The sequence below is a fragment of the Chinchilla lanigera genome, unplaced genomic scaffold (genome assembly GCF_000276665.1).
Source record: "Chinchilla lanigera isolate Chin_1 unplaced genomic scaffold, ChiLan1.0 scaffold00099, whole genome shotgun sequence".
NCBI classification, from domain to species: domain Eukaryota; kingdom Metazoa; phylum Chordata; class Mammalia; order Rodentia; family Chinchillidae; genus Chinchilla; species Chinchilla lanigera.
Window position 1 is genome coordinate 4,848,658 of NW_004955500.1, and position 20,203 is coordinate 4,868,860.

The 20,203-nt window shown below is 38.5% G+C and overlaps 2 long non-coding RNA genes across 3 annotated transcripts in view; one reads left to right on the forward strand and one right to left on the reverse strand.

The window, feature by feature from the left end:
* LOC102010070 overlaps positions 1-20,203 on the reverse strand; it is a 164,803-nt gene that overhangs the window by 18,549 nt on the left and 126,051 nt on the right. The window contains exon 4 of one of the 2 annotated variants that reach the window (XR_001231482.1): positions 4,242-4,393. The exons of the other annotated variant lie outside the window; for it this stretch is intronic. This is a non-coding gene — a long non-coding RNA (uncharacterized LOC102010070). Of the gene's footprint in view, positions 1-4,241; positions 4,394-20,203 lie in introns of those variants that run through there. 2 annotated transcript variants of the gene reach the window in all.
* LOC106146872 lies at positions 16,117-17,090 on the forward strand. The gene is made up of 3 exons (XR_001231487.1): positions 16,117-16,465; positions 16,565-16,708; positions 16,917-17,090. It is a non-coding gene; the product is annotated as an uncharacterized LOC106146872 (long non-coding RNA).

The following is a 20,203-nucleotide window of genomic DNA, read 5'->3' on the forward strand; positions in this document are numbered from 1 at the left end:
AAAAAAAAAAAAAAAAAAGAGACTTAAAAAAAGAGAAATCCTCCTAGGGATGTTCTACCTTGGTTTTTGTTTTTTGTTTTTTGTTTTTTTTTTTAGTAGTAGTACGTGTTCGAGGTACATAATGAGGACATTCATGGGGGAGCGTCTACATATATATAACACATCTTAATTCTTTCTTGTCCCCTTCCCTCCCCACCCCCTGTCCCACCGTATCTTGGCCACCTTCCCTTTTACAAAAGTTCTCTCTCTATATTTCCTATTATCTATCTTTTATTTTGCTCTTTATTTATATTCTGGGCTTCTCATATATGAAAAACCAGTGATATTTAGGCATGTGTGTCTGATTTATTTAACATTATGATCTCAAAATGTATCCGTTTTCCTAAAATGACTCAACTTTATTCTTCATTAGGGCAGTGTAGTACTCCGTTATGTATAAATACCATGTTTTCTTTATCCGTTCTTCTCTTGATGGAGTTACAGTCTCCTTCCGAGATTGCGCTATTACGAATTGTACTGCTTTCCACGTGGATCTGAATGTATCTCTGTAACACAATGTCTTTAACTCTTTGGGGAGGATACCTGGAAGAGGAATACTTGGGTTGAATGGAATTTCTAGTTTTAGTTTTGGGAGGAATATCCATACTGGTTTCCACAGTGGTTGTACTAGTTTACACTCCCACCCACAGTGTGAGAGGGTCCCCTGCAGCGGGCTATTTCTTATTATTCAAAGCACTGAAAGGTTCTTCATCACTGTTTTACATTCCCGCCAGCATTTGTCAAACATCTGATAGCTGAATCGTCTGGGGTTGTGTCTGCATCCTCTATTCTGTTCCACTGTTTGTTTTTGTGTCAGCACAGTGAGAGGAATCTTATCCCTTCAGCACATTCATTTCCTTCACAGCATCAGTAGATGAACCGAGCAGTTTCTAAGTCATCATCTGAACTGATTGTTTCGGAAGCTGGATAGATCAATGCAGCATGTCAGTTAAATCTCTTCCACCTGGTTAATCATCAGCTCTTTGATGGGAAGTCCTGAGATCCAAGCCATCCCTCCACTGTGAATCTACCAAGGTATTCTATCTTCTAGTCCTTTCTCCTTTTTTAATCTCACCCTCAGTGATCCTCAGAAACTTTTGGATCCTTTGCTAGAATCATAATGCATATAAACAGAAGAGCGCTTGTAAATTATTCTTGGTGCTGGTATTTGCAACTGCTGGTATTTGCAACTTTCTTAATCTGATAAATAATCTATTTCTAAATTCACTACAGCCTCTTATAAAAGATAAATGTAATTTAGGCTTTTGTTCCTAGAATCCATGTTCTTCCCTAACCCTAGCCATACATACTTCACAAATATTGGAGCAGTATTTGTTTATTTTCATTCTTAATTCCTCTCATTCATCAAGACTGCTGACATTAGGGTTAAATTCTTACCTGGAATCAATGCACTGGAGTGAAATCTAAATTTCATTTAAAGTCAGAGGGTACTTTTTCCCAGGCCCTCACCTCTAGGAGCTCAACTCTTTCTTAATATTGTCTATTATTTCCAATGTGGGTGTACCTTTACAACAGCTACAGGTAGATGGGTCAACTATAGTGTTCTTATCCTCTTTCCTAAGAAGTCATCGACAGGCAAAGAGGTTAATTGAGCGGCTGGTGGGTAACAACGTTAGTGCTGGACTCAGTCTTGTTAACTGCCAAATCCAGTGCTTCCTCTTCTACTGTTGATGTCTCCTTCTCAACAGTTTCAGAAAGAAAAGTTTCCCTTGTAAGTCAATCCCTACGCTTTGTGTTTCAAAACGTAGAAGGTAGGTAACCTTATGTTTATCTCTCTTGTTTTTATGACAGAATACTTGGACCCAAATTTATTATTTGATGCTTCAGCTCTGGTCCAGAAACCTGTTAGTTATGCTTTTTCTTGATATACGTTTATTTTTAAATGGCCTCTTCACACATGTTTTGTTTCCTTGTTTTGGAAATAGTCCATAAGTAAATCTCATAAGTACTTATTTTTTTGTTTTGTTTTGTTTTTGTTTTTGTTTTTTGTTTTTCTCCGGTACCAGGAACCGAACTCACGACCTTGCACTTGCCAGGCAGGCACTTTTTGCCGCTGAGCTAAATCCCCAGCCCCTATAAGTACTTATTTTAGATTGTATTTTTCCTCAGTGAACCCCACTACAACAAATGAAATAATATCGTTTACATCAGCACCTTCCGTCCTAGCACCTAAGAGAAACCCTATTCCCTACATAGTTAGGGATGGTGGAATTACTACCTTAATCCTGAAATAGCTAATTCAGAATCTATCACTGCCAATTCTTGTCAGAAGAAAAAAATTACTATTTCATTAATAAAAACAAATTATCCCTACAAAATCCAAAGACTACCCAGAGATAGGATAGACCAAATACAAAATCACAAAAGAGCTTCACAGGTACTGGCAGTGACTGAAAAATCTAACAAAATTTTTCAGGTGTGTACATGTGTGGAAAGCATTTATACTTTTAAAAATATATTTGTTTTTCATTGGTATGCCTTTGCTGTGCAAGGCCTAGAGTTATTCTGCATTTATATTTCCTGTGGTTCCCCGATCTTCTTGAATCTGTTGCTTGATTTATTTCAATAGTTTAGAAAGCTCTCAGCCATTATCTTTTCAAATACTTCTGTTTGCTTTGTTTTGTTTTGTTTTTGTTTTTGTTTGTTTGTTTTCTGGTACCGGGAATCAAACTCACAACCTTGCACTTGCCAGGCAGGTGCTGTGCCACTGAGCTAAGTCCCCAGCCCCTTCAAATACTTCTGGCTTATACTCTCTCTGCTTTCCTCAATCCTCTGAAAATTTCATAATGTGCATGTTAGCTCTTTCACTGCATCTGCTGTGTCCCTTAGCCATCCTTATTTTGCTTAATAGTCATTTTGGACATTTTCTTCTGACTTATATTCCAACTTCATAATTGTCTCTTTACCTATGTCTAATGTGCAACACATTTATTGCAATCTTAGTTTTAATTTCTTATAGCATTATATCATACAATTTCCAATTTTATGTTTAAATTTGTGATCTTGTCCTATATGCTTAAACATAGTAAACGTACATATTTTAAGGTCCATGGCTAATAACTACACTATCTGGAGTCCCTTGTGTCCTTTGGTATTATCTGTTGGAGGGTTTTGTTTATACCGTTTTATCACCTTGTACACCTGGTTATTTTTTATTGTTGATGGAATACCAGAATTCCTGAGTTATTCACAGAAGTAATGTGTGGTCAAGGACGATATTGAATTTCTTTCACAAAACAAGTTTCATCAGGTGGCTGGAGGCACTAGCAATTTGAGACAACCTCAATTCAGTTTAAAGGACTGAGCTGTTTTAAAACAAAACTGAACAACCTACTTTGAGTTTACCCTCATATTTTGAATATAAACTTGCAGATACAACGTAAATTGAGACAGCTTTACCAGCACCACTAATGTCCTGGCAAGCCCTGAGCTCTAATCCCTGTCCTAGCCCCATGAGTTGTCAAAAGCAGGGATCAGACTCCCCACCCCCACCCCCGTGTCACTCTTTTCTTCCATATCCTAGAAAATAATTATTTACTATCTTGTTAGCTATCCAATGTTTTCAAAATTTTTCAATTATACACTAATAAAAATTATAAAGAGAGGGGCTGGGGATTTAGCTCAGTGGCACAGCACCTGACTGGCAAGCGCAACGTTGTGAGTTCGACTCCTGGTACTGGAAAAACAAACAAACAAACAAAAAAATTATAAAGAGAAACACCAATAACTATGTAAATAAATAAATACAATACTTTGTTCAGAACTTCTAATTGTCATTTGCAGAAAGTTGATTCAAACCACCTAGCCTGCTATTACTAAAGAGGGAAGTCTCTAGGAGTCTGTAATTTAGGAAGTATGGTATCTACTTCATATATATTTGTAAGCATTAACTAAGGAAACTTATGCTAAAGCATGGAAGTCACAACCACACATAAGAGAAACTTAATCACTATTCACTGAATGATTTCAATTTTAGACACAGTAGTTTATGCAACAGATTTGTTTCTACAAATTTCAAATTATACTTTCAATTCAGCGAGGGAACCAGGTTTTGAAAGGAAATTCATTGTGGGTGTGGGGAAAAATATTCTATAGAGTATTCAATCCATTTTATTTAATCTCTTGTAACCATACTGATTAATTTCTACAAAGTTAATTTGATCAGAGTGAGTTATACTTACAATAAGGACACAATTGCTCCCTCTATTTGGATAACCTTGGAAGCCCTGCGGAGCTCCTGGCATTCTGCTGCGACTATAAACAGCAGTATTGTTCCATGTGGCTATATCAGCCATGTCCTGACCTTGGCTGGCCCAGACGATGTAAATTCAACCTGGAATATTCACCACAAGAGTTTCATATGAGGCCACGAGGCTTACTAAGCACCAGGATAAACAACCTTCCAACCAATGTTTCAGATATTAATTCAAACATGATTTTTTAGTTCTGAAGGGTGAAAAGTTTTGTTTCATAACTGTACTGCATTTCAGCAGATTCCATCCTTTATTATGTTGACTGAAAAGTTTTTTGAAATTTTATCATTGTTTCAAGTAGCACTCTTTATGGGCTCGTTTTGTCTTTTGGAATTTAAATCTGGTAACCACTATGCTGTTTTCAGTTTCCAGTTGTTTATATAAATTGTCATTATCTGAATGTACAAAAAACTTAGCGTTCTAATGGGAATGTAAACACCTTGACTTTATTTTGATAATGTGCCAGTAATGAATATAAATGATAACAAGAAAATGTGGATTTAGTACTATAACTCAGGAAAACAATTGTGTTAAAAATTCTAGATAATCTTTTTGGAGTTGGGGGAGTATGGACATGAAACATTGTACAAACTAGGAAAGTTCTTGATAATAATTAGCTTCTTAGCAACACAGGGATTTTTAGGGCAAGCATCTGCTATAAATGTTAAAGTAAAGGGGAGCCTACCCTGAAAGTCTCTCATTCATATGTGTTTTCACTTTATAAAGTACTTTAGAAGACCACTACTTTATAATATACAGTTATGCATATTTACTGTCATTTCACTTTAAGATTGGTTCCAATCCACTGATTTCTTCCAGTGGATTCTTGCAATGATGGTAATTAGTTTCCGATAGATTTCAAAAGTAAATGTAGTTTATTGATAGCATAGGTGACAGTTATAGCACAGGACATGGAGTCCACTGCCAAGATCCAAATCCCTGCTGTGTTGAGACAAATAAACTCCCTTAAAACTCAGTTTTGGCATCTGTAAAATGGGAAAAATAATAGCACCTACTTCATATGAATGAGAATTAAATGAGATCAACCATATAAAGTAATTAACATAGGGCTGGCATATAGCAAGTGCTCATTAAGTAGTATCTACATGTAGTAAATCCTAAAATATACAGTAAAACATACTTTACATTAGGAAGAATAGTGAAAGTAACAGTGCATAACACATAACGCTTACATAGTCAACCCTCATTCTCTAGCCATAATGCTCCATATTTCTCTGAGTCACCTAATAAGTCCATTTTCTTATCTCTGCAACCTTAGCTCTACTGAGAGAGGGAACAAGATAGGACATTCATAAATAGATTCAGAGAAAGTAAGATGAGGTAAAAGAGGGCATTCAATTCTATCATTAATGTAATTTTTTTTTGGTACTGGGAATCGAACTCAGGAACTTGAGCTTGCCAGGCAGGGGCGCTGTGCCACTGAGCTATGTCCCCAGCACATTAATGTAGTCTTATATATGAAATAGATCAGAATCAAACAGAAGGTTAAACAAAACCAGTTCTATCTATTTATGCATTTTCCATTGGTCCTATACTGCAACACATCTCAGAAATATGAAAATATGTCCTTAATATGGTTTTTAAAAAAAATATACACAAGGCCAGGTGAGGGGGGAGAATGGTAGAGTAGAGAAATTTCTAGATTCTCTAGACCCAGAATCAGGACCTCTGGAAACAACAACTTGGTGAAGAGAAAAAAGAAGTAGCTATCCAGGAAATGAGGGAGCTGACAGGAAAACCAGAAACCTCAGAGAAGTTGGAGCAACAAAGCACAACAGAAAGAATGAAGCAGCATGGAAGCTCATCCGGCTCCCAGGGAGGGGACTTGTCTTCACGGACACAGGGAAGCCCTAAGGGTCAGCAGCTGCAGGGAGGGACAGCAGACCTGGGGGCGGGGGTGCTGGTCCCAAGAAAAGCCCATGGCTACTGCAAGCTGCAGAACCAGCACGGGATTCTACGCTGAAAGTGACGCCTTTCACACAGCAGACAAGAGCTGGAGAACACCTCAAGCGCAGAACCCGTCCTATTTGAGAGGGTTCAGTCAGGAGAGATTTGGGGAAGGAATTAGTTGTTAAAGACTGAGCCATGGTTCCACGGCTACAGAACAGCGCACTTCAGGGCTTTCTGTGTTACCCTGCCGCAGTGACTGGGCGTGAGACGACCACCAGAGACAGTCCCAGAGAGGCAGGCTTAAAATAGACCTCCTGAGAAATTTAAGCTCAGGCTGGGGAGGATGTGCAGGCCCCACCCTCAGCGGTAAGAAGCGAAGCCCAGCGTGTGTGGCTTTTAGAGGCGTCTGGGTCTGAAGGCCCTGGCACTGGGTCCAGTGGTCTGCTCCAGCCCCACCCTGCTGCCTACGCCCAGCACCAGGTCAGTGGTCTCACTGCTTCTCCCACTACCAGTGTGAGCAAGGGCGCACCTCACCTCGGACAGTTGCTCAGCCTGGGGTGTACAGACAGAGGTGCTGCAGGAACGGCGCGAGGGGGCCACCTCAGAAAGCCACAGGCTGTCAACCTAGGCAGACAGAGCCATGCCTGGGGGTACACAGAGAGGAAAACAGAAAGTGATAGTTGCTGAAGTGACTTCAGCCTTAGGCAGATGCCACTGATTAACCACACCCAGTGAAAGACCCAAAAGAATTTTTTTAACTAATTTTTTCTTTCTTTCTTTTATTTTTATTTTTTTGTTTTGTTTTTCTGGTACTGGGAATCGAACTCAAACTCACGACCTCACACTCTCACGTTTGCCAGGCAGGTGCTTGCACCACTGAGCTATATCCCCAGCCCCTTTTATTTTTAATTAATTAGGGGTTTTTTCTTTGCATTCTTTTTTTCCTTTTAGTTTTTTTCTCTTTTTTGTTTGTTCTTTTTGGTTAATCTACTTTACTAACTTCCTTTTACTCCTTAGTAGGACCCTGTACTTCACTTTTCTCTCCTTCTTCTCATCTTCCATCACCTAATTTTTAAAATTTTATGTTATTCATTCTCCAACTACCCATGTCCTATATTTTTACAGTATAAATATTAAGCTCTGTTAATCTTTAGTCAACTCCATGCTATTATTATTGAATTCATTTCTATTGATAATGGAGGTATAGTTATTGCATTTAGTAAATTTTACTGCATGTCAATATTTAGTTTGTCTTAGTGTTTGTACTATAGATCTCTTTTCTATGGTTAAAAGTAGTATATTATTAAATGGTGCTGGAAAAACTGGCTTGCTACCTGCCAAAGACTGAAAGTAGACCCAAGCCTATCACCATGCACCAAACTCAGGTCAAAATGGTTCACAGATCTCAATATTAAACCAGAAACACTAAAGCTATTGGAAGAGAAGGTAGGTAAAAACCTTGAAGACATAGGGGTAGGCAGAGAGTTCATGAACAAAAACCAAATTGCACGTGAAACACTTGAAAGAATCAACAACTGGGATCTCATCCTACTGAAAAGTTTCTGCACATCTAAAGAAATCACCAGCAAAGTAAAAAGAAAACCCACAAACTTGGAAAAAATTTTAGCTGATTGTCCCTCAGACAAAAGGCCTCTATCTAGAACATATAAAGAATTAAAAACTTTCAGCCCCTCCAAATTCAAAGACCCAATCCAAAAATGGGCAGCGGAGATGAATACACACTTCTCAGACAAGGAGATACAAATGGCAAATAAATATATAAGAAAATGTTCAACATCATTAGTCATTTGAGAAATGCAAATTAAAACAACACTGAGATTCCACCTTACCCCAGTAAGAATGGCTAGCATTAAGAAATCAACCAATAACAAATGCTGGTGAGGCTGTGGAGAAATAGGAACCCTTCTCCACTGCTGGTGGGAATGCAGACTGGTGAAACCACTGTGGAAATCAGTTTGGAGAGTCCTCAGAAAACTAGGTCTAGAGGTCCCATTCAACCCAGCTATTCCCCTTCTGGGGATTTTCCCAGAAGATCTAAAAACATCATATCACAGTGATGTATGTGCACCTATGTTCATAGCAGCACAATTTGTAATTGCTAAAATGTGGAAGCAACCCAAATGTCCATCCACTGAGGATTGGATAAGAAAATTGTGGTACTTTTATATAATGGAATATTACTCAGCTGTAAAGAAAGATAAACTCGAGGCTTTTATAGGCAAATGATCACAACTAGAGACCATACTCATAAGCGAAATAAATCAAACATACATGTGCAAGTACCGCATTGTTTCTCTAGTGTAAAGCCTGAAAGAGTTAATTTAAACTAGGAGATATGATAGACAATGGGAATTGATAGGAAAGCACTCATAGGTAAAGGATAACTGGAATATGGGAAAAGAGAAGGGAAAGAAGGAGAAAGTTTGTATATATGTATATGCAGGATAGTTAACACAGGTGTTCTACTGTCCTGTACTTCCTTGCTGAAAGAAACTGTCAGTGAGGCATTGGTTGATTAGCTTTGTATGTCTATATGTGTTTTCATGAGAAACTACATTGAAGATATCAATATGTAATACAATAAGCATTGTTAATTCCCTACCACTCTGTTTGTAACTCTGTAATGTCTGTACTGATCCTTTGCTATTTTGTAAAATGTTGTCGGTCTGTTAGTATTTTCCTCCTTTTATTTCTAAAATAAAAAAAAGTAGTATATTATTGCTTCTTTTGGTCTGTCAATGTCCAGTTTATCATTCTATTGTTTAAAAATTATATTGTTGTTCATTTTGTTGTTGTTATCATGGTAGCTATTAATTGGTCTTCTCTGTATGCCAATATCTGGATTACCTTTGCTCATTAATAATCCTGCAGTTCATTGCCAGAGGACTGGGTGCTGGGTCAATTACACTGTGTTCTACCTTCCCAAATCAACAGAGGTGTTGATCTTGGGATGGAATCAAAGGCTTATAGTTAGTCACACCCAGAGTGTATCACTGAAAAGCAGACACTAGCTAAGTAGATTACCATGCTAGTAACAAAGTCTTTTCACTATATCTAACTTGCAAGCCTCTGCACATGTGCACACACACACACACACACACACACACACACAAATAGAAGTATGAAAAATCAAAACAACAAAATTCTTCCAAAAATTCTCAGCTCCCTCAAAAATAATCCATAGGGAATCAAGGGGGAGGAAAGCCAAAGCTATACAGCTGAATTATTCAAAATGATAAAAGAGAAGATCTAAAAATAAATTAATATGGTGACTGGCTACCTCAAATAGGGTATAATTGACAATAATGGACTTAATAAAATGATCAACAAGCTTGCAAAAGACACTAATAAAAAGCTAGCTGAACTAAACAAAATAATGCAAAGTATGAATGATCAGTTTAGCAAAGAATTAGAGTCCACAAGAAGTTATCAAACAGAAATCCAGGAGATTACAAATTATTTTGAAAGTCTTGTCAGCAGAGGTGACCAAATGTGAAGACAGAGTGTTAGAAGATAAATTGATGTCAGTACCCAACTACTCAGAGATACATTTAAAACAATAAGAGGACTAGAAAGTGGATCCAACATGTTCTAGATGACACAAAGAAGACTATGATTAATTGGAATTAGATTAATTAAAAATCAAGATTAATTAAAAGATTAATTAAAAAATCAGAACACAGGACAAATGGCATAAAAAAAAACCTGTTTACAGAGATAATAATAGAAAATGTTCCAAATATGGGGAAAGAATTTAAACAAATAAATGAGGCATATAGAATCACAAATAGCCACAATAAAAAGCGAACTCCATGGCACACCACAGTCAAAATCCCAGAACTTCAACACAAGGATAGACTCTTAAACGCTTTTAGAGAAAATCAACAAATCCCCTACAAAGGCAAATCCATAAGAATTAAAACAGGTTCTCAGCACAAACCTAAAGCCCAGAAGAGCTTGGACTGGACTGCTTCAAGTCATAAAGGAAGCAACTTCCAACCCAGTTTGACATAGCCAGCAAAACTATCTTTCAAAATTGATGGAGAAATAAGGTCTTTCTAAGGGAATACCTTAAGAAATTCATGACCACTAAACCAGCACTCCAAAAAATGTTCAAGGGTATCCTAGAAAGAGACAATCATACTAACAAATGCCAAAAAGGCTAATAGAATGAATACATCAGGCAGGGTGAGCAGTTCAACCCAACGGGGGAAAGAAGAATCAGCAAGAGGGAAATAATGCAATGACAGGAATAAGTCAGCACCTTTTGGTAATAATTCTCAGTGAGAACAGTCTCATTTCCCAATAAAAAGACACAGATTGGCAGAACACATCAGGAAACAAAACCCAGTGGCAGGTCGGGCGTGGTGGCACACGCCTGTAATCCTCAGGAGGCTGAGGCAGGAGGATCATTACAAGTTTGAGACCAGCCTGGGCTACAAAGTGAGCTCAAGGCTAGCCTGAACTGCGTAAGGAGACCCTGTCTCAAAAAGACAAAAAAAAAAAAAACCCAATGTCAGGATATATACAAAAAGCACATTTAATCTAAAAAGAAATTCATAGACTAAAAGAAAAGAATGAAAATCAATTATTCCATGCAAATGAAATGTGGAAATAAGTGGGAATAGCCATCCTATTCTCAGAAAAAGTAGACTGCAAGCCAAACTGATCCAAAGAGGAAAAGAAGGTCACTGTATATTGGTTAAGGGATCAACTCAAAAGGAAGATACAACAGTTATGAAGGGGCCAGGGATATAGCTCAGTGGCACAAGTGACTGCCTGGCAAGTGCAAGGTCCTGAGTTCAGTTCCTGTTACCAAAAAAAAATAATTATGAAGATATACACTGAACACTAGTGCACCCAACTACTTAAAACAAACACTACTGGATATATATCAGATAAACATCAATGCAATTATAGTGGAGGACCTCAATACCCTACTGTCACAAATAGAAAAACTAGAAAACAAAACCAAATATCAGAATTGAACCAAACCTTTGAATAAATGGACTTCATTGATATCTACAGAGTGTTCAGCTCAACAGCAGAATACACATTCTTCTCAGCAGCACATGGAACTTTATCCAAAATAGACCATATACTAGCCCACAAAGTATGCTTAAATAAATGCAAAAGAATCAAAATTATTCCATGCATATTATCAAATCATAGCATGGTGAAACTAGAAATCAATGGTAAAAAGAAACCACAGAAATTGCGCAAATGCATGGAAATTAAATAATACACTCTTGAATAATCAGTGGGTCACAGGAGAAATCAAGGAAAAAATTAGGTCTTAGAATCAAACAATAATGCCAGTACAACATACCAGAATTCATGGAACACAATGAAAGTGGTCCTAAGAGGGAAGTTTATAGCTGTGAATATCAGGGGGGAAAAAGCAGAGCAAGCCCAAATAAATAACCTAAGGATGCAGCTCAAAGTTTTAGAAAAACCCAAATCCAAACCTAGTATAAGGAAGGAGGTTATAAAGATCAGACAGGGATTAATGCAATTGAAGTTAAAGATCAATACAAAGAATCAGTTGACCAAAAAATGAGTTTTTTGAAGGAATAAATGAAATAGACAAATCGTAAACCAATCTTACCAAAAACAAAACAAACAAATAAAAAACAGACCCAAATGGTAATTAGAAATGAAAAAAGTGAGATAACAAGACTTGGCCAAAATCCAAAGATTACTAATAACAACTTTGAAAGCATGTACTCTTAATAAATTGGAGAATTTATTTTTTTATTTTTTTATTTTTTGGTTTTTCTCCAGTACCAGGAACCGAACTCACGACCTTGCGCTTGCCAGGCAGGCGCTTTTGCCGCTGAGCTAAATCCCCAGCCCCAAATTGGAGAATTTAATTCAGAAGAAATGCTTAGATTCCTAGATACCTTTCTATTACCACAACTGAACCAAGAAGATATAAAAACCCTGAAGAATTCAATAATAAGAAATGAAATTGAGCCAGCCTGGGCTATATAGTGAGTCCAGGCCACACTGAACTATACAGTGAGACCCTGTCTCAGAAGGAAGGAAAGAAAGAAAGAAAGAAAGAAAGAAAGAAAGAAAGAAAGAAAGAAAGAAAGAAAGAAAGAAAGAAAGAAAGAGGAAGAAAGAAAGAAAGAAAGAAAGAAAGAAAGAAAGAAAGAAAGAAAGAAAGAAAGAAAGAAAGAAAGAGGGAGAAAATTGAAATAATAAAAAAAGAAACTACCAACTGTGTAAAGCTCAGGACCCAATGGATTCACCACAAAATTCTACAAGAACTTCAGAGAAGATTTAACACTAATACTCCTCAAACTCTAACGAAATTGAAAGGGAAGGAGTTCTCCTGTAATCATTTCTCAAAGCTAGCATTACCATGATTCCATAACCAAACAAGGATCTAGCCAATAATGAGACCTATGGGCCAATCTCCTTAATGAACATTGAGGCAAAAATCCTAAACAAATACTGACAAACAGAATGCAATAAATCATCAAATAGATCATACATTATGACCAAAGTAGGTGTCATCCCAAGGATGCAAGGAAGGTTCAACATATGCACACTGATAAATATAATACAACACATAAACAGAAGCAAAGACAAAAATCACATGATCGTCTCAATAGATGCACAAAAGGTGTTTGACAAAACCCAACATCCATTCATGATGAAAAAAAAAAAAAACCTGAAGAAAATAGGCCAACATCATACTAAATGGCCAACATCACACTAAATAGGAGAAAGCTAAAAGCTTTTCCTCTAAAATTAGGAACAAGACAAGGATGTCCACTATCACCACTCTTATTTAATATAGTACTCAAAACATTAGCCAGAGCAATCAGGAAAGAGAAAGAAAGAAAGGGGATATGTTTAGAAAAGGAATAAGTCAAATTATCTTTATTTACAGATGACATGCTTTTCAACATAGAAAAAAAAAAAATCCAGGAAAAGACTCTAAGAATTAATAATCCAATTCACAGCTGGTGATATAGCTCTGTGGCATAAGTGTCTGCCTGGCAAGCACAAGGTCATGAGTTTGATCCTCGGTACCACCAAAAAAAAAAAAAAAAAAAAAAAAGTCCAATGCACTAGTATAGCAGGATAAAAAATCAACACACACAAAATATCAATAGTGTCCTTCTACACCAATAATGAACTCATCAAGAAAGAATTTAAGAGAACAACACCATTCACCATAGTATCAAGAAAAATTAATACTTAGGAATTAACCTAAAGAAGTGAAAGACCTCTACTACAGAAATTAGAGTATGCTGAAAGAAGAGTTCAAAGAGGACAGAAAATGGAACAATATCTCCTGTTCCTGGATAGGCAGAACCAATATTGTCAAAATGGCCACACTTCAAAACTGATACACAGATTTAACACAATCTCAATCTCAATCACAGCCAATAGCATTCCTCACCAAACTAGAAAAAAACAAAATCCTAAAGTCATGCAGAACCAAAGGCACCCAGAATCGCAAAAGCAATCCTGGGCAATAAGAGCAAAGTAGGAGGCATCACAGTCCCAGGTTTTGAGTTATATTACAAAGCTATAGTCATAAAAACGGCATGGTACCAGCACCACGACAAATATGTAGGTAAAATAGAAGAGAATAGAGGATACAGAAACAACCCCAGGCACATTTAGCCATCTGATCTTTGACAAAGGAGCCAAAAACATGTGCTGGAAGAAAGCATATGCTTTATAGGCCTCTTTAACAAATGGTGCTGGGAAAACAAGCTATTCATACACAGAAGATGGAATCTAGATGCACATCTCTCACTCTCTACTAAACTAAAATCTAAATGGATCAAAGGTTGAAGTGTTAAAGATGCTCAAGCTACTAGAAGATTAGATAAGCCCTTGAAGACCCAGGCCTAGGTGAAGACTTTCTGAACAGAACTCCAGTTATGCAAGGAACAGCATTAGGGATTAACAAACAAGATCATATCAAATTAAAAAGCTTCTACACAGAAAACAAACAACCAGCAGATGAAGAGACATCCTACTGAATGGGAAAAAATGTTTTGCCAGCTATTCCTCAGACAGAGGACTAATATGTAGAATACATAAAGAACTCAGAAAGTTAGACCCTCCTTTGGTTCATATCTAGATGTTCCTCCAAAACCTCAGGTGCTTGTAGGTGGGGCTTTGGGGAGGTTTTTGGATCATAGGCACATGATACTCATAATCTGTGATGTTGGCAGTGAAGCCCGCTTGGAAGAAGTGGGTCACCAGGCTGTGGCCTCAAGGGTCTGTCTCTCTCCCTCTGCCTTTGCTCCCTCAGCTTCCTGTCTGCCATACCATCAGCAGCCCTCCTCTGCCATGCCCTCTAGGATGCTGCCCTGCCTTGGAGCCAGCTGACCATGAACCGAAACTTCTACAAACTGTGAGCGAAAATAAACCTTTCCTGCTTTCAGCTGTGGATGTCAAGTGTTGTGTCTCAGTAATGAGGAAGTAACAGAGACAGACCTCCTTCCAAAATAAAAGATCCAAATAAGAGATGGGCCACTGAAATGCACAGGCACTCCTCAGAAGAAGTGCACATGGCCAGTGCATACATGAAAAGGGTCTCAATAGCATCGGCCACTGGAAAAGTACAAATTACTGAATTTCATCTTATTCCAGAAAGAACGGCTGTCACCAAGAAATCAAATAATAACAAATGCTAGAGAGGCTGTGGGGGAAAAGGAACCCTCCTACATTACTGGTGGGAATGTAAACTAGTACAACCATTATGGAAATCAGTATGGAGATTCCACAAAAAAAAGAAAAATAGACATTCCATTTGACCCAGCTGTTCCTTTTCTGGGAGTCTTCCTAAAGAGTTAAAGACATCATATTACAGCAATGCAGGGGCTGGGGATTTAGCTCAGCGGCACAGCGCCTGCCTGGCAAGCGCAAGGTCATGAGTTCAATTCCTGGTACTGGAAAAAAAAACCCAAAAACCATATTACAGCAATGCATGCACACTCATGTTTGCAGCAGTGCAGTTCGTAATAGCTAAATCTTAGAAGGGGCCTATATCTCCACCAAGAGAAGAATGGATAAAGAAAGTGTAGTACTGGTGGATAATGTATCTAAAAGTGTACCCTGCTTTAGTATAATTGTCTTAGGTGCTTTGTATGCTTTTTACCTGTTAGGCTGCTAATCTGTATGTATGATAATTAACTTTACAAGAACTTAAAAGACAAGTAAATGAAGCTCATGCTGCCCAAAAAAAGTGTTTTTTGTTTGTTTGTTTGTTTGTTTATTTTACGAAAATGGCGGTAGAAGGGAGGGGAAAATGAGATATGTTATGTACCAATTTCCCACAAAGAATATAATCATTATGTACTGCAAATATGCACTAACAAAAATGTAACTTAAGGAAAAAAGACAGGAGAAAGAAGCTTACTTTCAATTACGGTTCAGCAAAACTATGGTTTTTAGGCCAAACTGGCCTTTGGCCTGGTTTTGTAAATAAAGTTTTATTGAAACATGAAAAAAATTAAAATTTAACCAAAAAATTAAATTAAACGTTAACCAATACACAAAGCCAATGTCAACAGCCCATAGAGAGAGTTCTATTAAGACTGAGCAGAAAACAAAAATGCCTAATAAGGTCATCATTGTTTAATATTGCTATGGAAGTTCTGGAGAATGTAAAAAGAAATGAAATAGATATAAGAATCAAAAAAATCAATATATTTATCACAATGACGATTACATGTTAGGCAAAATGAGAATACACTAGAAAAACTAGAATTAACAAATGATAGTGAATCATACATGTACTGCATATCTAAAAATCAGTGAGGTTCCTACATGATACTGAATTGTCTGCCTGTCCTAGTTAATTATTATTTATTCGCCTACTCAGTTACACTACCCTTTCCCACTGGCTCAGCTCTTTACTGCTCCAATTATTTGTGCTATTTGTGATCACTGAATCGGGTTTTTATTTGCCCCAAAGGCCAAAACACTAGTAAGAGTAATCTAGATTTTCAGGATGACTTAGGCACAGTGGTGCTAAAACATGGTCTCTTAGGGAGTCATATTCCACCTTGTTCTGAGCATGGAAGAGCACCTGAAAGAAGGCGTTTATGTATTTAACAAATACTTCCTGAGTATCCCTGCCTGACGCTGCACTGATGCTGGCCCCCTGGCTCGTCCTCGTGGAGCCTACAGTTTAATGAGAAAAGGAGAAGTTCAACAAACCCAAGAAAATACTTTTATGTGTAAGTTTTGATAAGGTCTGGGAAGGAGAAAATCCAAGTGGCAGTGGTGGGGGATGAGGGCAGTGCAATGAGAATGAATCTAAGTCTGATTTTATTTAGATACATCTGTCTGAGGGAACGGCATGCCAGCTCTGACACGAGGGCAGGAAGGAGGTGCCAGTCAGAGGGCAGAGGATGCCTCCCTAGGCCGCACGGTCAAGGTCTGGAAGAAAAGGCCGGTGAGCCAGGAGGAGACCGGGAAAGGTGAGGTCTGCAGACTGGCGGGGCCCAGTGCAGCTTGTACACATTTAGACGCTTTGTGCTATTCATAGAAGGACCGATTAAAAAGAGCTCAAACAGGAAGAAGTTTATTATCTAGCATAACAACCATGTTAACATGTTTATTATACACAATCAAATAATGTATTAAAATATATTACTGACTTTATTACTATTGTTATTCTAAACACAGTAAACATACACGAGGCCCAAAGGCACCTGGCACCAGGGGTGAATAGGTCAGCTACGCACCATCCCACGGGATGTAGATTCTTGCCTCCTACCACTGGCGAAAAGAATGGGAATCCTGTCTTCCTGAGAAACCACTTTGAAGATACCACCATGCATTACAGCAGTCATTGTTATTTTCCTAGAAATCTATCCATAACTCTGTAATGTTTGTATTGTTCCTATCCTATTTCATAAATGGATCCATGTTTATTATTATGTGTTTCCTACAACAACTATTGAGAATTATTGAATGATTATTCAATAGGTCACTCATGCATAGTTCTATTTATATTCTTTAGAAGCCACTTTGAAGATACCTAAGTATAGTACAACAACTATTGATAATCTCGTACCTCTTGTCTGTAACTCAATATTATTTGTCTGTTTTCCTGAGAAACTATCTTGTAGATAACAATATGTAAAACAATAACCATGGATAATCTCCTACCACTTTGTCTGCAATTTGGTAAGCCCCCCCTATTATTATGTTATCCTTCTTTTACTCTTTAAAATAATAAAAAAAAAAAAAAGAAAGAAAAGAAAAGAATGGGAATTGGTGTAAGCGTCCTCCACAGCCCTTCACCCTTGGGCCCAACCACATGACCCTGGGACAGGCAGATCCTGAACACGGGGCCGTGAATATCTAGGTCAGTATATGGGGAGGTTACTCCAATAGTGAGACATCTTTATGTTTCAACCGTCTCTAATTTAAACCTTATTTCTTTCAATTATGAAGGTGGACCAAAACCACAGCCATAATAATGGTGCATGTGATTTTAGCACCAATAAAATTCGTGGATATTTTTCACATCATAACACAGTTATGACTGTATCGCTTTCCTGCGTTTCCTATCTTCCCCTGTTTTCCAATCAATACATGGATGGAGGTGAGTCAAAAACCATTCTATAGTTTGTATGCTGATGCATGCGAAACAAACTGGCAGATTTTTTTTTGGTTTTTTTCCGGTATTGCAAATCGAACTCACGACATCATGCTTGCCAGGCAGGCGCTGTGCCGCTGAGCTAAATCCCCAGCCCCGTGGCAGATATTTTTAAAATTTAAGCTTTAACACCTACATTTTAAATTTGTAGCCTTGGTATCTAATGCATTAATAAAGAGATACTTGTATTACTATTCTGTAAGTGCTTTTGATAAGTACACTTCCATATAGTTTGTGGACCAGGGATATAGCTCAGCAGCACAAGGGCCTGCCTGGCAAGCGCATGGTCCTGAGTTCGATTCCCGGTACCAAAAAAAAACATCAATATAGTTTGTTTCCCTTAATGTGTTTTGTATATGTTAAGAGAGATTTTCCTAAAAGAGAGCGCTATAGGTTTCTCAGACGATCAAAACCAGTCACCCTGCACTAAACAAAATCAAAGCACTTCCAGAGATCAGGGGCTGGACTGATGGTAAGGATAGACTGTGATGGCCAAGCACCCCACAAAGCCTGTCACTCAGAACCCTGCCAGCCCATACAAAGAATACGAATTGTATATCCAGGACAGTAAGAAACTATTGAAGTGACTGTTACAATGAAATTTGTATTGAAGTGTAATGTATAGAGAAGACTTTACGTAAGTGGATACCCAGATGATACTTTTCTTATATTTCCATATAATATTCCATGCCACTGAAGGTTTGAAACAAGAAAATCAACAATCTAGGATGTATTTCAAGATGACTAGAAAACATTACAAAATTCCCACCATAAAAATGATCAGTGGTGGAAGAGATGGAAAGGCTATTACCCTGATTTGATTATTACACATTTTATGCATGTATTGAATCACCGTAACGTACCCCATAAAGATGTACAAATATTATGTCTCATTTTAAAAGGAAAGAAATAAAGAGGGCACAAAGAAGGACATTACTGAATGTAGGATTGGTGACCTTGACACCCTGTCACGTCCAAACAGAAACTGACTTGAGAAAAGAATGATTCTATTTGAGAAAATCCCAAATTCTTACTTTTAGGGAACCCCCCTACATAGCAGCTGGAGCATGCAGCTGAGCTTCCTTTCCCTTATCTGGCAGACCTTTCGTACATAACTTTTTATTTTTGAGCCAGGCGTGGTGGTGCGTGCCTGTAACCCCAGCACTCAGGAGGCTGAGGCAGGAGGATCATTGCTAGTTTGAGACCAGCCTGGGCTACAAAGTGAGCTCAAGGCCAGCCTGAACTGCATAGCAAGACCCTGTCTCAAAAAGACAAAAAAAAACAAAACCTTTTTATTTCCGATATATAGAATTGAATCAAGCACAATCTATTTTCATGACACAAATACATATTGCCCAATATAATTAACTTATTTATCTTTAGTATTGTAACAAAAGCACCTTTAGACACACTACTCAAAACACCAGTGCACTAACCTTAGAAGAGCCATTTGAGGAATAAAGCGAGCTTTCTGGCAACAGGGAGTGCACCAGCTGGAAAACCTGAGGCCAGAACTGCAGTTGACTTCCAAAGCTAAAAACCTGAGCAATCTCAAGTCTTATTAATAAGACCACTCACGCCAGAGCCCGCTGTGGTTCCACTTTACCCATCACCCGGCACATAGTATTCGGTCTATTGTACCCACTTCTAGGAGTTATAGTTCAAGGGAAATGTTGACAAATCTGAGTGTATCTAGTGAACATCGTTCAGGATAGTGAGAGACGGTGATGAATAACAAGTCTCATTCAGCCTTGGGTCGAGGTCAGTGGAGAAGGGATGAGCAGATACGATAGGCGGGACGAGCGGATACGATAGGCGGGATGAGCGGATATGATAGGCGGGACCAGCGGATACGATAGGCGGGACCAGTGGATACGATAGGCGGGACCAGCGGATATGATAGGCGGGACAAGCGGATACGATAGGGGGGACGAGCCGATATGATAGGCAGGAGGAGTGGATATGATAGGCGGGATGAGTGGATATGATAGGCGGGACCAGAGGATATGATAGGCGGGACCAGCAGATACGATAGGCGGGACGAGCGGATAGGAAGGCGGGACGAGCGGATACGATAGGCGGGACCAGCGGATACGATAGGCGGGACGAGCGGATATGATAGGCGGGATGAGCGGATATGATAGGCGGGACCAGCGGATATGATAGGCGGGACCAGCGGATATGATAGGCAGGACGAGTGGATACGATAGGCGGGACCAGCGGATATGATAGGCGGGACGAGCAGATACGATAGGCAGGATGAGCGGATATGATAGGCGGGACCAGCGGATAAGATAGGCGGGACCAG